Source organism: Bufo bufo, chromosome 2, assembly GCF_905171765.1.
Source record: "Bufo bufo chromosome 2, aBufBuf1.1, whole genome shotgun sequence".
NCBI lineage: Eukaryota > Metazoa > Chordata > Amphibia > Anura > Bufonidae > Bufo > Bufo bufo.
The window spans coordinates 646,400,833-646,422,721 of NC_053390.1; the positions used below are offsets into that span (position 1 = coordinate 646,400,833).

Consider the following 21,889-nt stretch of genomic DNA (forward strand, 5'->3'; position numbering starts at 1 on the left):
AGCTGAGACATCTGTATGAGAACTTTATCATTTGTCCAAGGCTTTGTTCATAATACGTTTAGTACAGGGGCATACACAGCTCTCATAGGGAAACATAGTGATGTCACATTAGTGGAATAGTGCTCCCAGTGATGTCATAGTAGTGTGGTAATGTACACAGCGATGTCACATTAGTGGAATAGTGCTCCCAGTGATGTCACAGTATGGTGATAATGTACACAGTGATGTCACAGTATGGTGGTAATGTACACAGCGATGTCACATTAGTGGAATAGTGCTCCCAGTGATGTCACAGTATGGTGATAATGTACACAGTGATGTCACAGTATGGTGATAATGTACACAGCGATGTTACATTTGTTGTGCTTTTTCATAAGTGTAAACAGTTATATCTACTTATTTTAGTTATAATAGGTATTCATTGCCTTTAAGAGCAATGTTGATTTATATTCACTGTTTTGTATGGATTTTCATGTAGGCCGAAGTAAGGCCTCTTTCACACTTGCGTTGTCCGGATCCGGCGTGTACTCCACTTGCCGGAATTACACTCCGGATCCGGAAAAACGCAAGTGTACTGAAAGCATTTGAAGACGGAACCGTCTTCCAAATGCTTTCAGTGTTACTATGGCACCCAGGACGCTATTAAAGTCCTGGTTGCCATAGTAGTAGTGGGGAGCGGGGGAGCGGTATACTTACAGTCCGTGCGGCTCCCCGGGCGCTCCAGAATGACGTCAGAGCGCCCCATGCGCATGGATGACGTGATCCATGTGATCACATGATCCATGCGCTTGGGGCGCCCTGACGTCACTCTGGAGCGCCCGGGGAGCCGCACGGACGGTAAGTACACTGCTCCCCGCTCCCCACTACACTTTACCATGGCTGCCAGGACTTTAGCGTCCCGGCAGCCATGGTAACCACTCTGAAAAAGCTAAATGTCGGATGCGGCAATGCGCCGAAACGACGTTTAGCTTAAGGCCGGATCCGGATCAATGCCTTTCAATGGGCATTAATTCCGGATCCGGCCTTGCGGCAAGTGTTCCGGATTTTTGGCCGGAGCAAAAAGCGCAGCATGCTGCGGTATTTTCTCCGGCCAAAAAACGTTCCGTTCCGGAACTGAAGACATCCTGATGCATCCTGAACGGATTTCTCTCCATTCAGAATGCATTAGGATAATCCTGATCAGGATTCTTCCGGCATAGAGCCCCGACGACGGAACTCTATGCCGGAAGACAACAACGCAGGTGTGAAAGAGCCCTAAGTCCATGAGAAGATTACTGTGCTGTTCAAAAGCTAGTGTTATAGTAACAATATATTATACATTTAGAAAGTTAGAAGATAAACCGCACCTGCAGATTCTGAGGCTTCGTTGTTTTTCCTATCTGAACATGAATTCCACAGTGTGAGAATTATCTAGATGTTCCTCAAAGTATACATTCATGTATCAAAGTTTGTCCCTCGGCCCTGAGACAAGGCCTCTAGACGTCAGAGGTGTAGTTGTGAAAATATCAGGCATGTATGAGTTAACCCTTAATGGTATGATGCCTATTGCTTATACAACAGTACCACCGAGATATGAGCAGTTAATACTACATCAGTAGCAAAAGTGCATTCTGGGTAGTATTATGACGTCAGGCTCCTTATCAATGCACACACCCATCCAACAATGATTGGAAGTTCCAAACGCGGAGGGCGTGTTCATCTGATAAGTTTTGGGTTAAGAAACCAGTTACCAGAAAAAAAAGGGAGGGAGAAAAAACAAACAAACAAACAAAGAAACTTTTGGATTATAGATCTCTGGAGAATCATTTGGATTAGGGTCCATTCACACGTCCGTTTTGGTGTTCCGCATCCGTTCAGATTAAAAACGGAATGTTATGCGGATCCATTAATTTTCAATGGAATCCGCAAATATTCAGACAGCACTCATGGTGCTCTCCGATTCCGTGATTCTGTTCCGTTCCGTGGGTTCCGTTATTCGGATCCTGGAAAAAAATATACCCTGTCCTACTATTTGTCCGATTTTGCGTTCCGTCATCCCATTCTAGTCAATAGATCCGTCAAAAATGCGGAAGACATGCTAAAAGCATCCTCATGTCATCCAGATTTTCGGATCCGCAAAAAACAGGAACGTTTATCTGGAAAGGTAAAAATACTGACGTGTGAATGCACCCTTATCGGGAAAAACTCTTGAGAGCTGGCTGCCCCAAGACTCTGCACATCACTTGACCCTTGGGTAATGTATATTTTTGTTTTATGTAGTATTGATCTAAATTAATTGGCTTGATACTTAGTCAGATACCCGCTCACTTGCGGACGTGTAACGTTAGTTGCCACATCAGTATTGTCTCTGATTTCAGTTACGATGCATATAACTGAATAAAGGGGATAATATTGGAGAAACTCTCTGTTGGGAATCTTAATATTCCCTAGTTTGATATCCAGCCAATAATTTATACGTTTTGTTGCAATACTACGATCATCTGAGTTTGGTCATCATTTTTTTTTTTTGGGCGGAGCAAAGGGCTCGTATCTGTCATCTTCTTGATTGAGTTTTCCGCATAATCCATTGATTGTATATCTCTCACAAATTTAAAGCTGTATTGCATAATATTCTTGTGTTGGTTGAGTATTGTTTTGTTGGCATCATATAGTGGTGAATTCTGGGTACTGCATATCATTGTATATTATTGAAATTTACGTTGAGTAATTTTTGATTGTATATTAAACTATTGTATAATAAACCATTTATATTTTTGCATAGACGCTTGTACCCTGTTTTACTGATTGCACAAAATAATCAGGTTCTTGATTGAACTCTTTTTGAGATGATTATGTCCATCTCCCGGATCAATATCGTTTGCATAATTTTTCTTTTGATCCGCTAAATTATTATTTTTTTAAATCTTTATATAAAGCATTTGCTTTATATACCCGACACATTAGTGGAATAGTGCTCCCAGTGATGTCACAGAAGGGTGGTAATGTATACAGTGATGTCATATTAGTGGAATAGTGCTCCCAGTGATGTCACAGAAGGCTGGTAATGTACACAGTGATGTCACATAAGTGGAATAGTGCTCCCAGTGTTGTCATAGTATGGTGGTAATGTACACAGTGATGTCACATAAATGGAAAAGTGCTCCCAGTGATGTCACAGTAGGGTGGTAATGTACACAGTAATGTCACATTAGTGGAATAGTGCTCCCAGTGATGTCACAGTATGGTGATAATGTAAGCAGTGATGTCACATAAGTGGAATAGTGCTCCCAGTGAAGTCACAGTATGGTGGTAATGTACACAGTGATGTCACATACGTGGAATAGTGCTCCCAGTGATGTCACAGTATAGTGATAATGTACACAGTGATGTCACATAAGTGGAATAGTGCTCCCAGTGATGTCACAGTAGGGTGTAATGTAAACAGTGATGTCACATAAGTGGAATAGTGCTCCAAGTGATGTCACAGTAGTGAGGTAATGTACACAGCGATGTCACATAAGTGAAATAGTGCTCCAAGTGATGTCACAGTATGGTGATAATGGACACAGTGATGTCACATAAGTGGAATAGTGCTCCCAGTGATGTCACAGTAGGGTGGTAATGTAAACAGTGATGTCACATAAGTGGAATAGTGCTCCCAGTGATGTCACAGTAGTGAGGAAATGTACACAGCGATGTCACATAAGTAGAATAGTGCTCCGAGTGATGTCACAGTATGGTGATAATGTACACAGTGATGTAACATAAGTGGAATAGTGCTCCTAGTGATGTCACAGTAGGGTGGTAATGTAAAGAGTGATGTCACATAAGTGGAATAAAGCTCCCAGTGATGTCACAGTAGTGAGGTAATGTACACAGCGATGTCACATAAGTGGAATAGTGCTCCCAGTGAAGTCACAGTATGGTGGTAATGTACACAGTGATGTCACATTAGTGGAATAGTGCTCCCAATGATGTCAAAGTATGGTGGAAATGTACACAGTGATGTCACATAAGTGGAATAGTGCTCCCAGTGATGTCACAGTATGGTGGTAATGTAAACAGTGATGTCACATTAGTGGAACAGTGCTCCCAGTGATGTCACAGTAGGGTGGTAAAGTACACAGTAATGTCACATAAGTGGAATAGTGCTTCCAGTAATGTCACAGTAGTGTGGTAATGTACACAGTGATGTCACATAAGTGGAATAGTGCTCCCAGTGATGTTACAGTATGGTGATAATGTACACAGTGATGTCACATAAGTGGAATAGTGCTCCCAGTGATGTCACAGTAGTGTGGCAATGTACACAGTGATGTCACATAAGTGGAATAGTTCTCCCAGTGATGTAATAGTAGGGTGCTAATGTATACAGTGATGTCATATTAGTGGAATAGTGCTCCCAGTGATGTCACAGTAGTGTGGTAATGTACACAGCGATGTCACATAAGTGGAATAGTGCTCCCAGTGATGCCACAGTAGGGTGGTAATGTACACAGTGTTGTGGAAAAATTATTGTTTGCCGTATGGTCGCCATCTATCCTATGGAGATGCGCAGATTCGTTCGCATTCGCGTTCGCATCTGCGCAGAGACTTTCGCACGATGGTCTGGTCGTCCCGACCTTTAGCTGATTTGTGCCCGGCCTGGTATTACTGCAGGATACCAGTGTCATGGCGCCGGCTGAGGGGGAAGGGATGGGGACCGTCGAGCGAGGGTTTCTTCATCCACGAGGATAAGCGCGGCAATGGAAAGGGCGCGAATATGTGTGTGAACACGCGAACATAAGTTTGCGTGATCATTCACATCTTTGCCAGCCAATCACTTCAAACCATAACCTGTCTTCTCATTGGTCATGATTGTAAGACCGCCTTCCAGCCAATCACTTCAAACCATAACCTGTTTTCTCATTGGTCATGATTGTAAGACCGCCGTCCAGCCAATCACTTCATACCATAACCTGTCTCCTCATTGGTCATGATTGTAAGACCACCTCCCATCTTCTGGTATAAATAAACCACGCCTAGCTGTTGGAAGCAGGCACATTATTGGAACCTACTTGAGAACATCTCTCTGATGTTATTTTGGAGGAATTGCGCACACATCGACGCACACTACACCAGGGATTTCCCGATTGTAATTCTGGCGGTCGTTTTCAGTTGTGAGAACGAGACAAAGGAGCACACGGCGACATCAACAGTGATGTCAAATAAGTGGAATAGTGCTCCCAGTGATGTCACAGTATGGTGGAAATGTACACAGTGATGATACATAAGTGGAATAGTGCTTCCAGTGATGTCACAGTAGTGTGGTAATGTACACAGTGATGTCACATAAGTGGAATAGTGCTCCCAGTGATGTTACAGTATGGTGATAATGTACACAGTGATGTCACATAAGTGGAATAGTGCTCCCAGTGATGTCACAGTAGTGTGGTAATGTACACAGTGATGTCACATAAGTGGAATAGTGCTCCCAGTGATGTTACAGTATGGTGATAATGTACACAGTGATGTCACATAAGTGGAATAGTGCTCCCAGTGATGTCACAGTAGTGTGGCAATGTACACAGTGATGTCACATAAATAGAATAGTGCTCCCAGTGATGTCACAGTATGGTGATAATGTACACAGCGATGTTACATTAGTGGAATAGTGCTCCCAGTGATGTCACAGTAGGGTGGTAATGTACACAGTGATGTCACATTAGTGGAATAGTGCTCCCAGTGATGTCACAGTAGGTGGTAATGTACACAGTGATGTCACATTAGTGGAATAGTGCTCCCAGTGAAGTCACAGTAGGTGGTAATGTACACAGTGATGTCACATTAGTGGAATAGTGCTCCCAGTGAAGTCACAGTATGGTGGTAATGTACACAGCGATGTCACATTAGTGGAATAGTGTTTCCAGTGATGTCACAGTAGGGTGGTAATGTACACAGTGATGTCACATAAGTGGAATAGTCCTCCCAGTGATGTCACAGTATGGCGGTAATGTACACAGTGATGTCACATAAGTGGAATAGTCCTCCCAGTGATGTCACAGTATGGTGGTAATGTACACAGTGATGTCACATAAGTGGAATAGTCCTCCCAGTGATGTCATAGTATGGTGGTATTGTACACAGTGATGTCACATTAGTAGAACAGTGCTCCCAGGGATGTCACAGTAGGGTGGTAATGTACACAGTGATGTCACATAAGTGGAAAAGTGCTCCCAGTGATGTCACAGTATGGTGGTAATGTACACAGTGATGTCACATAAGTGGAAAAGTGCTCCCAGTGATGTCACAATAAGGTGGTAATGTACACAGTGATGTCACATAAGTGGAATAGTGCTCCCAGTGATGTCACATAAGTGGAATAGTGCTCCCAGTGATGTCACATAAGTGGAACAGTGCTCCCATTGATGTCACAGTAGTGTGGTAATATACACAGCGATGTCACATAAGAGGAATAGTGCTCCCAGTGATGTCACAGTATGGTGATAATGTACACAGTGATGTCACATAAGTGGAATAGTGCTCCCAGTGATGTCATAGTAGTGTGGTAATGTACACAGTGATGTCACAGTATGGTGGTAATGTACACAGTGATGTCACATTAGTGAAATAGTGCTCCCAGTGATGTCACATAAGTGGAACTGTGCTCCCAGTGATGTCACAGTAGGGTGGTAATGTACACAGTGATGTCACATAAGTGGAATAGTGCTCCCAGTGATGTCATAGTAGGGTGGTAATGTACACAGTGATGTCACATAAGTGGAACAGTGCTCCCAGTGATGTCACAGTAGGGTGGTAATGTACACAGTGATGTCACATAAGTGGAATAGTGCTCCCAGTGATGTCATAGAATGGTGGTAATGTACACAGTGATGTCACAGTATGGTGGTAATGTACACAGTGATGTCACATAAGTGGAAAAGTGCTCCCAGTGATGTCACAGTATGGTGGTAATGTACACAGTGATGTCACATAAGTGGAAAAGTGCTCCCAGTGATGTCACAATAAGGTGGTAATGTACACAGTGATGTCACATAAGTGGAATAGTGCTCCCATTGATGTCACATAAGTGGAAAAGTGCTCCCAGTGATGTCACAGTAGGGTGGTAATGTCCACAGTGATGTCACATAAGTGGAATAGTGCTCCCAGTGATGTCACATAAGTGGAACAGTGCTCCCATTGATGTCACAGGAGTGTGGTAATATACACAGCGATGTCACATAAGTGGAATAGTGCTCCCAGTGATGTCACAGTATGGTGATAATGTACACAGTGATGTCACATAAGTGGAATAGTGCTCCCAGTGATGTCATAGTAGTGTGGTAATGTACACAGTGATGTCACAGTATGGTGGTAATGTACACAGTGATGTCACATTAGTGAAATAGTGCTCCCAGTGATGTCACATAAGTGGAACAGTGCTCCCAGTGATGTCACAGTAGGGTGGTAATGTACACAGTGATGTCACATAAGTGAAATAGTGCTCCCAGTGATGTCACAGTATGGTGGTAATGTACACAGTGATGTCACATAAGTGGAATAGTGCTCCCAGTGATGTCACAGTAGGGTGGTAATGTACACAGTGATGTCACAGTAGGGTGGTAATGGACACAGTGATGTCACAGTAGGGTGGTAATGTACACAGTGATGTCACAGTAGGGTGGTAATGGACACAGTGATGTCACAGTAGGGTGGTAATGGACACAGTGATGTCACAGTAGGGTGGTAATGGACACAGTGATGTCACAGAAGGGTGGTAATGGACACAGTGATGTCACAGTAGGGTGGTAATGGACACAGTGATGTCACAGTAGTGAAATAGTGCTCCCAGTGATGTCACATAAGTGGAACAGTGCTCCCAGTGATGTCACAGTATGGTGGTAATGTACACAGTGATGTCACATAAGTGGAATAGTGCTCCCAGTGATGTCATAGTAGGTTGGTAATGTACACAGTGATGTCACAGTAGGGTGGTAATGGACACAGTGATGTCATAGTAGGGTGGTAATGTACACAGTGATGTCACAGTAGGGTGGTAATGTACACAGTGATGTCACAGTAGGGTGGTAATGTACACAGTGATGTCACAGTAGGGTGGTAATGTACACAGTGATGTCACAGTAGTGAAATAGTGCTCCCAGTGATGTCACATAAGTGGAACAGTGCTCCCAGTGATGTCACAGTAGGGTGGTAATGTACACAGTGATGTCACATAAGTGGAATAGTGCTCCCAGTGATGTCACAGTATGGTGGTAATGTACACAGTGATGTCACATAAGTGGAATAGTGCTCCCAGTGATGTCACAGTAGGGTGGTAATGTACACAGTGATGTCACAGTAGGGTGGTAATGGACACAGTGATGTCACATAAGTGGAATAGTGCTCCCAGTGATGTCATAGTAGGGTGGTAATGTACACAGTGATGTCACATAAGTGGAACAGTGCTCCCAGTGATGTCACAGTAGGGTGGTAATGTACACAGTGATGTCACAGTAGGGTGGTAATGGACACAGTGATGTCACAGTAGGGTGGTAATGGACACAGTGATGTCACAGTAGGGTGGTAATGGACACAGTGATGTCACAGAAGGGTGGTAATGGACACAGTGATGTCACAGTAGGGTGGTAATGGACACAGTGATGTCACAGTAGTGAAATAGTGCTCCCAGTGATGTCACATAAGTGGAACAGTGCTCCCAGTGATGTCACAGTATGGTGGTAATGTACACAGTGATGTCACATAAGTGGAATAGTGCTCCCAGTGATGTCATAGTAGGTTGGTAATGTACACAGTGATGTCACAGTAGGGTGGTAATGGACACAGTGATGTCATAGTAGGGTGGTAATGTACACAGTGATGTCACAGTAGGGTGGTAATGTACACAGTGATGTCACAGTAGGGTGGTAATGTACACAGTGATGTCACAGTAGGGTGGTAATGTACACAGTGATGTCACAGTAGGGTGGTAATGGACACAGTGATGTCACAGTAGGGTGGTAATGGACACAGTGATGTCACAGTAGGGTGTTAATGTACACAGTGATGTCACAGTAGGGTGGTAATGGACACAGTGATGTCACAGTAGGGTGGTAATGGACACAGTGATGTCATAGTAGGGTGGTAATGTACACAGTGATGTCACAGTAGGGTGGTAATGGACACAGTGATGTCACAGTAGGGTGGTAATGGACACAGTGATGTCACAGTAGGGTGGTAATGTACACAGTGATGTCACAGTATGGTGGTAATGGACACAGTGATGTCACAGTAGGGTGGTAATGGACACAGTGATGTCACAGTAGGGTGGTAATGGACACAGTGATGTCACAGTAGGGTGGTAATGGACACAGTGATGTCACAGTAGGGTGGTAATGGACACAGTGATGTCATAGTAGGGTGGTAATGTACACAGTGATGTCACAGTAGGGTGGTAATGGACACAGTGATGTCACAGTAGGGTGGTAATGGACACAGTGATGTCACAGTAGGGTGGTAATGTACACAGTGATGTCACAGTATGGTGGTAATGGACACAGTGATGTCACAGTAGGGTGGTAATGGACACAGTGATGTCACAGTAGGGTGGTAATGGACACAGTGATGTCACAGTAGGGTGGTAATGGACACAGGGATCTTCCACTCGGTGATGTTATAGCACAAGAATTACACAAACATATAAGAAAAAATCACAACATGATCCAGCACAGAGATAATTAAAAAAATAAAAAAGGTCACCATTAGCGCCCTTTCACAGGTACGGAAATGGGTCTGCATGTGTTGCGCATTATCGGGAACGGGTGCGGACAGATTCATTCTCAATGGGGCAGAACGGGATACGGAGAGCACACTATGTTCTCTCCGCATCTGCATTTTCGGAACGCGGCCCCAAACCTCCGGGCTTCGGCCCCGAACTTCCAGTCTGCGGCTCCGCAAAAATATAGAACATGTCCTATTCTTGTCTTCAATTGCGGACAAGAATAGGCAGTTCTATGGGGGGTGCCGGCCGGATCCGCAATACACCACGGACGTGTGAACGGACCCTAAGAGATGAGCGAACTTCATGAAATTAGTTTTGCGTGCGATTCGTCAGTCTTTTCCAAAATTTTTATTTGTGGCCAAATTAATTGTATATGAATCAAATATGCTCCAGTTGGCCTGAAAATTGGTATATGCCATGCGGAGCTCTCCTTTATAGCTTTATCGTTATAGGCTCTTTCTCTGCTCCCATATAGTAGAAGTTATGGAGGGGAGGCAGGGGTGTAATGGGGCTGGAAATCTGTCAACCAGAGGCGTGTGTACCAGGCTGCCAGCCACAGTGTGCCCCTCCATAAAGTGCCAGCCACAGTATTCCCCATCCTGCAGCAGTGGTACCTCCACAGTATCCTCCTCCAACACCCCAATAATCAGCACTCCCCGCTATAATCCCACATACAGTGCCAAGCACACTGTGTCACCCACAACGCCCGTGCCATGGGGAACTTTCCGTAGAACATCGCTCCGACTTACCTGCGTCCCTGCGCGGCTTCACCCACTACATAACAACGTGTGTATCCATGGCAACCCGCCCCAACACGAGTTACCAAGCGTTACACGCCCCCCGTGACACCGGCAGCCAATCAGCGGCCTGGACTGCGCTCCAATCACTGCCTCGCTGTCCGCGGCCGAGGCTTCAGAGAAGACGCAGGTGACTGAGAGGCTTGTGCTGGAAACTAGAAGCGCAGCGTATGATTACAGTTGTATGTAAAGCCGCGTCTAGCAGTAGTTACAGCACAGAGGCCGTTGTACGTAGGATACAGTGTATACAGGACTACTATATACTGTAAGTAAACGCCTGCAGCTGTCAATACATCCAGGAAAAGACTTTGCTGTGATTTACCGGACGACTTTCCGTTATGCAATGTCTTGCCTCCCAAGTGTCCCTCTTTTTGACCCAAGTCCCTCTTGTCCCTCTTTGATCCTTAAATGTCCCTCTTATTCATCTTGGAAATTAATGCATAAATGTGCCTTCATAAATTTACTATATTGCTCCTTTCTAAACTATCTGTATGGTTTCTACCTGTATATTAAACCAGAACTTCATTATTTTGATCTTAAAATATCGATAATTTGCTGATTTATATGCTAATATTTAAATGGATATTGAAGCGCAAGAAAAAAAAATGGTCCCAGGGGCTCAGCGATAACGGATCCCCAGCGGCTGCAGCTGTGGCCTAGTATGAAAAGTGCTGCCATGATGAGCGCCAAAAACCAAAACACTTCTCACTTTGGTTCAAAAACTTGCAGGAAAACCTTGAAACCTCCTCCAGAAAACTCAGTCTTAGGCCTCCTGCACACGGCCGTTGTTTTGGTCCGCATCCGACATGCAGTTTTGGCCTCTCGGATGCGGACCCATTCACTTTAATGGGGCCGCAAAAGATGCGGACAGCACTCCATGTGCTGTCCGCATCCGTGGCTCCGTTCCGCGGCCCCGCTAAAAAAATATAACATATCCTATTCTTGTCCGCGCTTTGCAGACAAGAATAGGCAGTTATATTAAAGGCTGTCCGTGCCGTTCCACAAATTGTGCATGTAGCCTAACCCTACCCTATTCCTTTATGATCACTTTATATTCCTTTTTTCTGGGGGGAGGCGACAAAAAAGGCGAATTGCCCATTTAAATTTTTTCTCATTATGGTGTTGACTGTACTGGATAAATACATTTTAATAGTAAGGCCTCTTGCACACGACCGAAAAAAAACGGATCTGCAAAAAATACGGGTGACGTCTGTGTTCATTCCGTATTTTGCGAACGTAACAGCTGGCCCATAATAGAACAGTACTTTCCTTGTCTGTGATGCGGACAATAATAGGACATGTTCTATTCTTTTGCGGAACGGAAATACGGAAACAGAATGCACACAGAGTAACTTTTTTTTTTTTTTGCGGACCCATTGAAATGAATGGTTCTGTATGGGGTCCGCAAAAAAACGGAACGGACACGGAAAGAAAATACGTTCGTGTACATGAGGCCTTAGGGTGTTTTTGCTTATTATCTTATTTTTTTTTTTTTTTTTTTTTGAAAAAGTAGAGTAATTAGTATTTTTTTTTTCATTTTATTTATTTAAAACTTTCTTTCTTCTTTTTACATTTTTATTAAGTCCCCTTAGGTAGGGAAATTGAACATTGCATCGTTAGATCACTTGTCCCATGGACTGTAATGAGTTACCATTGCAGCCTATGGAATATTTAAAGGGATTCTGCACTTTCATTTAACTGATGATCTATCCTCTGGATAGATTATCAGCTTCTGATCGGCGGGGGTCCGACACCCAGGACCCCCGCTGATCAGCTGTTTGAGAAGGCATCAGCGCTTCAGGAGCGCCACGGCCTTCTCACTGTTTACCGCCGGCCCACTGACGTCACGACTAGTATCAACTAGCGTGGGCGGGGCTAAGTTCCATTCAAGTGAACAGAGCTTAGCCCCGCCCACGCTAGTTGATACTAGTCGTGACGTCACTCGGCCGGCGGTAAACAGTGAGAAGGCCGCGGCCCTGCTGGAGCGCCGCTGCCTTCTCAAACAGCTGATCGGCGGAGATCCCAGGTGTCGGACCCCCGCCGATCAGATGCTGATGATCTATCCAGAGGATAGATCATCAGTTAAATGAAAGTGCAGAACCCCTTTAATACATTCTTATGGAACCCTGCCACAAGAACTATTGCTGTGGCAGCCTTGGATCCTTCAGGGGGACCGAGGCTACTACAGCGAACAACGTGGGGGGAACTGTTTGTGCCCCAGGAGCGCAGCACTCCGGAGGAAAAGCTTTTCAGATACTGTGGCCACAATTGACTGCGGCATCTGGGGGTTTAAATGTCTGTGATCGGCATTATCACCAATCTCAGACCAATCATAGCCTTGAGTGTTTGCTGTTTAAAATAACAGAAACCTGGTGGCTATGGCATGCGCTGCACTATTGAGCGGGCGCCATCTTTAAAGACCAGATATTCATGGTACATATATGGTGGATATCGGGAAGGAGTTAAGTGTCAATCAAGAAGGAGATGCGGTGCGGATTTGAAATCTGTGGCATGTCAGTTAGGCCTCTTAATCATGAACATTTGCTAGCTGTGCCCGTGCTGCAAACCGCAAATTGCGTTCTGCAATGCACGAGCACCGACCGCGGGGATGCCGCATGCGGATCGCGACCCCATTCAGTTGAATGGGGCCGCGATCCATCCGTCCCTCAAAAAGATAGGACAAGTTCACCCATTGCAATGGAGAGGTTGAAGTTGCTGGCTTTCCTGCGGTAAAAACTGCATGTAAGACATGTCGGTTTGTTGTGTTTTTTTACTGCAGTCTTAAGCTGGATTTACACGGGCTGACTAAAGCGTTCCTTCCCGACAGTCAGCTGCTTGCTCAGTGCAGCGATCTCCTCCACTGTATGAGGATGAAGGATCGCTATAGTGATCCCTCGTCCTCATACAGAATCATGGTTTTTGGGCAGCAGTTCGCAGTTTAGACTGCACGATCTGCTGCCCAGAAGCCATAATCAGTGGTGCCTAGATGAACAACAGGATCACCCTATGAACGAGTGTTTTGCTTGTTCACCGGATGATCGTGAGCACATTTTCATGGCTAAATTGTCGGGAATGACCGTTCATGGGAACAGTCGTTTTCAATAATCTCGGACCATGTAAATGAACCTTTAGCTGCGGAAACGCAGCAAAAACTGCAGCGGATTTTTCCTCTGTATTTTCAGTCACATTTGAACTTTGCCTAAGGCCTCATGCACACGACAGTATTTTTTCACGGTCCGCAAAAACGGGTTCCGTAGTTCCGTGATCTGTGTCCGTTTTTTCTTCCGTGGGTCTTTCTTGATTTTTGGAGGATCCACGGACATGAAAAGTGAAAAAAATTCTAAGTCAAGTTTGCCTTTAAAATGATTGAAAAAAAATGGACACGGACGCGGATGACAATCTTGTGTGCATCCGTGGTTTTTCACGGACCCGTTGACTTGAATGGGTCCGCGAACCGTTGTCCGTGAAAAAAATAGGACAGGTCCTATTTTTTTCACGGACAGGAAACACGGTTCATGGACGCGGATGAAAAACGGTGCATTTTCCGATTTTTCCACAGACCCATTGAAAGTCAATGGGTCTGCAGAAAAACACGGAAAACGGAACAACGGCCGCGGATGCACACAACGGTCGTATGCATGAGGCCTAAGGCAGGGATGGGCAAACTTCGGCTCTCCAGCTGTTGTAAAACTACAACTCCTAGTATGCCCAGTCCGCCTACAGCTATCAGCCTACAGCAGGGCATGATGGGATTTGTCGTTTTACAACAGCTGGAGAGCCGCAGTTTGCCCATCCCTGGACTAAGGCATTGTGCCTGGTGTAATAGTAAATTTCCTGGTAACAGAAGGCATACTTTACTTGGTTCACATAAGGCAATATTCTTGGTTACAACAGTTTTTTTTGAAAGGCAACAGTATTACTGGAACTGAGTGTTGGAGGTGGCTGGGGAGGGAGTTATGTTATTTACATGGGACTGTATGTCGGAGGGGGCTGGGGGAGGCAGTGATGTTATTTACATGGGACTGTATGTTGATGGTGGCTGTGGGAGGGAGTGATGTTATTTACATGGGACTGTATATTGATGGCGGCTGTGGGAGGGAGTGTTGTTATTTACAGTACATGGGACTAAATGTTGGAGGGGGCTGGGGCAGGGTGATGTTATTTACATGGGAGTGTATGTTGGAGGGGGCTGGGGGATGGAGTGATGTTTTTTACATGGGACTGTATGTTGGTGGCGGCTGTTGAAGGGAGTGATGTTATTTACATGGGACTGAATGTTGGGGGGGCTGGGGCAGGGTGATGTTATTTACATGGGAGTGTATGTTGGAGGGGGCTGGGGGGAGTGATGTTATTCACATGGGATTGTATGTTGAAGGTGACTGGTGGGGGAGAATAATGTTATTTACATGGGACTGTGTTGATGGCGGCTGTGGGACTGAATGTTGAGTGGTTGATGTTTACATGGGATTGCATGTTAGAGGTGGCTTGGTAGGGGGTGATATTATTTACATAGGACTGTATATTAGAGGGGACTGGAGAGATGGTGGGATGTTATTTACATAGGACTCTATGGCAAAGGGAGGGAAATAGTGTTATTTACATGGGACTATATATTGGATGGGCTGAAGGGAGGGGAGTGATGTTATTTACATAGGACTGTATTTTGGAGGTTACAGGAGAGATGGTGTGATGTTATTTACATGGGGCTGTATAGTGGAGGGAGGAATATAACTACAGGCGGCACTGCAGTGGGCATTATAAATACTGGGGGCACTTCAGGGTAGGGTTGTCACCATACCAAAATTTTGATTTGATTTCAATACCATAAAAAAGTAGTGCGATACTCGATACCATTCTATACCACGGGAAAAAATAAAACACCAAAAAAGCAGCGTGCATTCCGTATTTTATGGAACGTCCATTCCATAATCTAACAGTTCAATTCTATTTTTTGGGGGGACAAGGTGCCAAAAAAATGGCGAATTGTGCGGTTTTAATTAATTTTTTTCCTGTTACGGCATTCACCACATAGATATTTTTTATATTTCAATAGTTTGTACTTTTTTGGGCGTGGGAATATGTAATATGTTTATTTATTTGTTTATATATCTTATATGTAAAATTGGGAAAGGGGGTTATTTAAACTTAATATTTTGGTGTTTGTTTTTTAAACTTTTTATTTTTTATTTTATTTAATTAACTATTAGCCCCCTTAGGGGCTAGAACCTGGGATGTATTCACCCTAAGGGCTATTTCACAGCGAGTCCTTTGCGGGAATCACGCTCCGTGTGTGAGTGTGATCCTCCGCTCCGGACTTGCAGGAGCGCACAGCATTATCATGATTTATAATGCTATGTGCCTCTGCTTGACCTTATTTCTACAGAATCATACTGACAGCTTTATGTCACTATGATTCTGTGGAAAAAAAGCCATGCAGAGACACATAGCATTATAAATCATGATAATGCCGTGCGCTCCTCCAAGTCCAGAGCGGAGGATCACACTCACACACGGAGCGTGATTCCCGCAATGGACTCGCTCGTGTGAAACAGCCCTAATAGACATCTATTAGGGTGAATAGGACCTCACACTCTCCCTACTGCCCTGTGCATAGTACACACAGCAGCAGGGAGATTACCATGGCAGTCAGGGCTTCAGTAGCGTCCTGGTTGCCATGGTAACCGATTACACTGCTGAGGCTCCGATCAGAACCTGCCACTGCACCACCAATGAATAAAGATAAGGGACCCTGTGGCCACTGCCACCAATGATTATAATATTGGGGGGATGGGGGGGCGCACTGCGCCACCAATGTTTTTAGTACTGAGGTAATACCGGATATTTACAGGTGTTCCCACCTGTAGATGAATACCCTCATCTTAGGCCTCTTTCACACTTGCGTTGTTGGGATCCAGCGTGCCCGCAAGTGCCGCAAGTGTACTGAAAGCATTTGAAGACGGAACCGTCTTCCAAATGCTTTCAGTGTTACTATGGCAGCCAGGACGCTATTAAAGTCCTGGTTGCCATAGTAGGAGCGGGGGAGCGGTATACTTACAGTCCGTGCGGCTCCCGGGGCGCTCCAGAATGACGTCAGAGCGCCCTATGCGCATGGATGACGTGATCCGTGCGATCACATGATCCATGCGCTTGGGGCGCCCTGACGTCACTCTGGAGCGCCTGGGGAGCCGCACGGACGGTAAGTATGCTGCTCCCCCGCTCCCCGCTACACTTTACCATGGCTGCCAGGACTTTAGCGTCCTGGCAGCCATTGTAACCATTCAGAAAAAGCTAAATGTCGGCTCCGGCAATGCGCCGAAACGACGTTTAGCTTAAGGCCGGATCCGGATCAATGCCTTCCAATGGGCATTAATTCCGGATCCGGCCTTGCGGCAAGTGTTCCGGATTTTTGGCCGGAGCAAAAAGCGCAGCATGCTGCGGTATTTTCTCCGGCCAAAAAACGTTCCGTTCCGGAACTGAAGACATCCTGATGCATCCTGAACGGATTTCTCTCCATTCAGAATGCATTAGGATAATCCTGATCGGGATTCTTCCGGCATAGAGCCCCGACGACGGAACTCTATGCCGGAAGACAAGAACGCAGGTGTGAAAGAGCCCTTAGGGTGCCATTCTACTTGGAGGTGCGAATACACTGAGGTGGAGTGTATGGTCGCACCTCCAAGTAGCATGGCACCCTAAGATGAGGGTATTCATCTACAGGTGGGAACACCTGTAAATATCCGGTGTTCCTCCATCACATATGGTTGCAGACAAGTTCATAGCCTTGGGGTTGATGTTCTAGGGGTGTCCACCTGTGCTCTTATAACCGGCTGAAGATTCACAGAGCAACAGGTTAAGCAACTTTAGAGATTAAACACGTTGCTTGGAAATACAGCGATCACGTTTTTACGACCTTCCCTAGCAATTAAAATTTGTCACCCAGAGTGTGTACGCAATGTGCAATTTAATGATGAGTTCCTTATCTGCCGCTGTCCATGGTCATGTTCTGATAAACGTGATGCATATTGACTGACTCTCCGGGATGAAAACAAGGAATGTGCTCTACTCTTTTTTATGCCACTTGTTTTTTCTTGGCAAGATCTAAGAGAAACTGCACAGAAGATTGGCAGGGTCAGTGTAAAATAGATGAACTGCTGAATGAAATCTTCAAAGCTAGAAAGGATATGCCCCGAAGTGTGTGTTTTTTTGTTTTCATATGCACAGCTCATCACATAGTACCCTACAGCTTAACTCCCGTGGGGCGCTTTTAAATCAACATTGCAAGAATAAAATTAAAAGTCAATATGTTAGAAAAATATCCATCTACAGGACATTTTACACTGAGAAAAGTTTTCACGGGCATCTCTAAATGTGCCATTGAATAAATTGCAATACTCATGACAATACAGAATTGTTCACACGCTGGAAATACATACAAAAATCTATTCACGGAAAAAAGCTACCGTAATTAGTTCTCTTTACACATATGTCAGAAACCAGACATCTACTGGCGTAGTAGGTGCTATTTACTATTACCCTGTGTATCATCAAACCAGATGTTTTTGAAGGTTTTAGTGCCTGGGTCACAAAACCCAGACCTAGGACAGTTAGGCTGCGTTCACACGGGCGAGTATTCCGCGCGGGTGCAATGCGGTAGGTGAACGTATTGCACCCGCACTGAATCCTGACCCATTCATTTCTATGGGGCTGTTCAGATGAGCGGTGATTTTCACGCGTCACTTGTGCGTTGCGTGAAAATCGCAGCATGCTCTATATTCTGCGTTTTTCACGCAACGCAGGCCCCATAGAAGTGAATGGGGTTGCGTGAAAATCGCAAGCATCCGCAAGAAAGTGCGGATGCTGTGCGATTTTCACGCATGGTTGCTAGGTGACAGTCTATTCACTGTATTATTTTCCCTTATAACATGGTTATAAGGGAAAATAATAGCATTCTGAAAACAGAATGCTTAGTAGGTGATCAGTTGAGGGTTAAAAAAAATAAAAAAAATTAACTCACCTTCTCCGTTTGTTCGCGTAAGTCCCGGTCTCTTCTTTACTTCTCAAAAGATAAACTATGGGCTAAAGGACCTTTGGTGATGTAAGATCACATGCTCCAATCACATGGTCCATCACCGCGGTATTTTTTTTAACCCTCAACTGATCACCTACTAAGCATTCTGTTTTCAGAATGCTATTATTTTCCCTTATAACCATGTTATAAGGGAAAATAATAACATCTACACAACACCGAACCCAAACCTGAACTTCTGTGAAGAAGTTCGGGTCTGGGTACCACAGTCGTTTTTTTATCACGCGCGTGCAAAACACATTGCACCCGCGCGATAAAAAAACTGAACATCGGAACGCAATCGCAGTCAAAACTGACTGCAATTGCATTCCTACTCGCGCGGGTTTGCCGCAACACACCGGGACGCATCCGGAACTAATCCGGACACGCTCGTGTGAACGCAGCCTTATACAGAACTGAATTTAGATCACTACATAACCTGTGTAAAACTGAAAGGAGATGTTCTACATGTACTTTTACCTGCAGAAGACGCCAGACTTCATCATGTAAAGGAGTTGTCTAGACCCGGAGCCAACAACTCTTGGCGTCCTAATCTGTGCCCCAGAACATAAAAAACCCACTCACCTGTCTGAAACCCTGCTGCTTCTCCGTTCCCGGCCCCTTCCAGTCCCCACAGGACCAGGAAACAGTTTGATCCTGTGACCCCAGCAATCAGTTATAGGCCTCAGCAGTCACAGTGGCTTGAATGGTACATCAAAGCTTTGCTGAGACCTGTGTTTGTTCCAAGCTGCTTCATAGTTCTGCAGGTTCCGGAATCATCTGGGAGTGGAGCAGCGGTGGGACCCTGCAGAGATGAGTGGGGTTTTTTTTATCCTCAGTGACACAGGAGAGGACCCCAAAGGGTTGTCGACTCCAAGGCCTTCAACGTCTTTAACAGAGTGGTAGCTTTAGAGGATGCAGGTGTAGCAGTTGCACCTGGATGTAGTATTGAGGCCCCTTACCATTTGAGTAGACTTCACGATTAAAAATGGTACAAGAAAAGTGGTAGAACCCATTACAGATTTTGTATTGGGATGCAGAAGCTTCAAGTGAATGCGTAGGTATGACTTGGCACACACAAAATGCTTCCATACGTTCCTATTTTTAAAAAAAAGAGAACTAATTGAAAAATGTATCACAATAAAAATAACTGTGTAGACTTCAATCTTACATTGGTTACACTTGATATGTTTGCCTTCTGTGCAGCTACAATAATTATATTATTGTATAAAAAGGCTTTGGCTTATCACATACTTTTACTTCAACATTTTCTGTACTGTTTTTGTGTTGTTTGGTCCTGTTAATGCCAGATACAGCAAATCCTTTACTACAAGAAGGATGCCTTAAACCCCTAGTTCCCAGTAGAGGAAATGGCCTTTGAAATGTACTACACCACACTATGGTATTCAGGTCTCAAAGGGTAAAGGAAGTTAAAAGGAAGTTAAAACAAAGTATAGCAGAACTTCTTAAAGTGTAGTTGTGCAGTAATTTCCTTGTTGTGCCCTTTCTTGCACACTTTTTTTTATATCTGAATTTAATATCCTAGGAATCTTTAATCCTGTTATTGAAGTAGATAACTCAAAATACATACATATGTAATGTGACAGTGTTACCTTCAGGTATCTCCCTTGATCACGGCAGTTCTTGATACAGATAGTTCCAAAAACTAGGTCCAAACCACGTTTAGACTTCAATAATGCATTGTGTGTATTCCCACAGATAAACTGAGGCTTTTTATGCCTTTGGCAAACAAAATAAATACAGTGGGGGAAAAATTTATTTGACCCCTCACTGATTTTGTAAGTTTGTCCAATGACAAAGAAATGAAAAGTCTCAGAACAGTATCATTTCAATGGTAGGTTTATTGTAACAGTGGCAGATAGCACATCAAAAGGAAAATCGAAAAAATAACTTTAAATAAAAGATAGCAACTGATTTGCATTTCATTGAGTGAAATAAGTATTTGAACCCTCTAACAAAAAAAGACTTAATACTTGGTGGAAAAACCCTTGTTTGCAAGCACAGAGGTCAAACGTTTCTTGTAATTGATGACCAAGTTTGCGCACATTTTAGGAGGAATGTTGGTCCACTCCTCTTTGCAGATCATCTCTAAATCCCTAAGGTTTCGAGGCTGTCTCTGTGCAACTCTGAGCTTGAGCTCCCTCCATAGGTTTTCGATTGGATTAAGGTCCGGAGACTGACTAGGCCACTCCATGACCTTAATGTGCTTCTTCTTGAGCCACTCCTTTGTTGCCTTTGCTGTATGTTTTGGGTCATTGTCGTGCTGGAACACCCATCCACGACCCATTTTCAGTTTCCTGGCAGAGGGAAGGAGGTTGTCGCTCAGGATTTCACGATACATGGCTCCGTCCATTTTCCCGTTTATGCGAATAAGTTGTCCTGTGCCCTTAGCAGAAAAACACCCCCAAAGCAAAATGTTTCCACCCCCATGCTTGACGGTGGGGACGGTGTTTTGGGGGTCATAGGCAGCATTTTTCTTCCTCCAAACACAGCGAGTTGAGTTAATGCCAAAGAGCTCTATTTTGGTCTCATCAGACCACAGCACCTTCTCCCAGTCACTCTCTGAATCATTCAGGTGTTCATTGGCAAACTTCAGACGGGCCTGCACATGTGCCTTCCTGAGCAGGGGGACCTTGCGAGCCCTGCAGGATTTTAATCCATTGCGGTGTAATGTGTTTCCAATGGTTTTCTTGGTGACTGTGGTCCCTGCTAATTTGAGGTCATTAACTAACTCCTCCCGTGTAGTTCTAGGATGCTTTTTCACCTTTCTCAGAACCATTGACACCCCACGAGGTGAGATCTTGCGTGGAGCCCCAGAGCGAGGTCGATTGATGGTCATTTTGTGCTCCTTCCATTTTCGAACAATCGCACCAACAGTTGTCACCTTCTCTCCCAGCTTCTTGCTAATGGTTTTGTAGCCCATTCCAGCCTTGTGCAGGTCTACAATTTTGTCTCTGACATCCTTGGACAGCTCTTTGGTCTTTCCCATGTTGGAGAGTTTGGAGTCTGCTTGATTGATTGATTCTGTGGACAGGTGTCTTTTATACAGGTGACTAGTTAAGACAGGTGTCCTTAATGAGGGTGACTAATTGAGTAGAAGTGTCTAACCACTCTGTGGGAGCCAGAACTCTTAATGGTTGGTAGGGGTTCAAATACTTATTTCACTCAATGAAATGCAAATCAGTTGCTATCTTTTATTTAAAGTTATTTTTTCGATTTTCCTTTTGATGTGCTATCTGCCACTGTTACAATAAACCTACCATTGAAATG

The 21,889-nt window shown here is 44.5% G+C and overlaps 1 protein-coding gene across 1 annotated transcript in view; it reads right to left on the reverse strand.

Moving 5' to 3' along the window:
• TTC29 (tetratricopeptide repeat domain 29) overlaps nt 1–10,500 on the reverse strand; it is a 288,615-nt gene extending 278,115 nt beyond the window's left edge. Inside the window, exon 1 of the mRNA XM_040420513.1 lies at nt 10,486–10,500. The gene's annotated coding sequence lies outside the window, so the exon portion shown is untranslated. The remainder of the gene's footprint in view (nt 1–10,485) is intronic.
• Between the last annotated feature and the right edge of the window lie 11,389 nt (nt 10,501–21,889).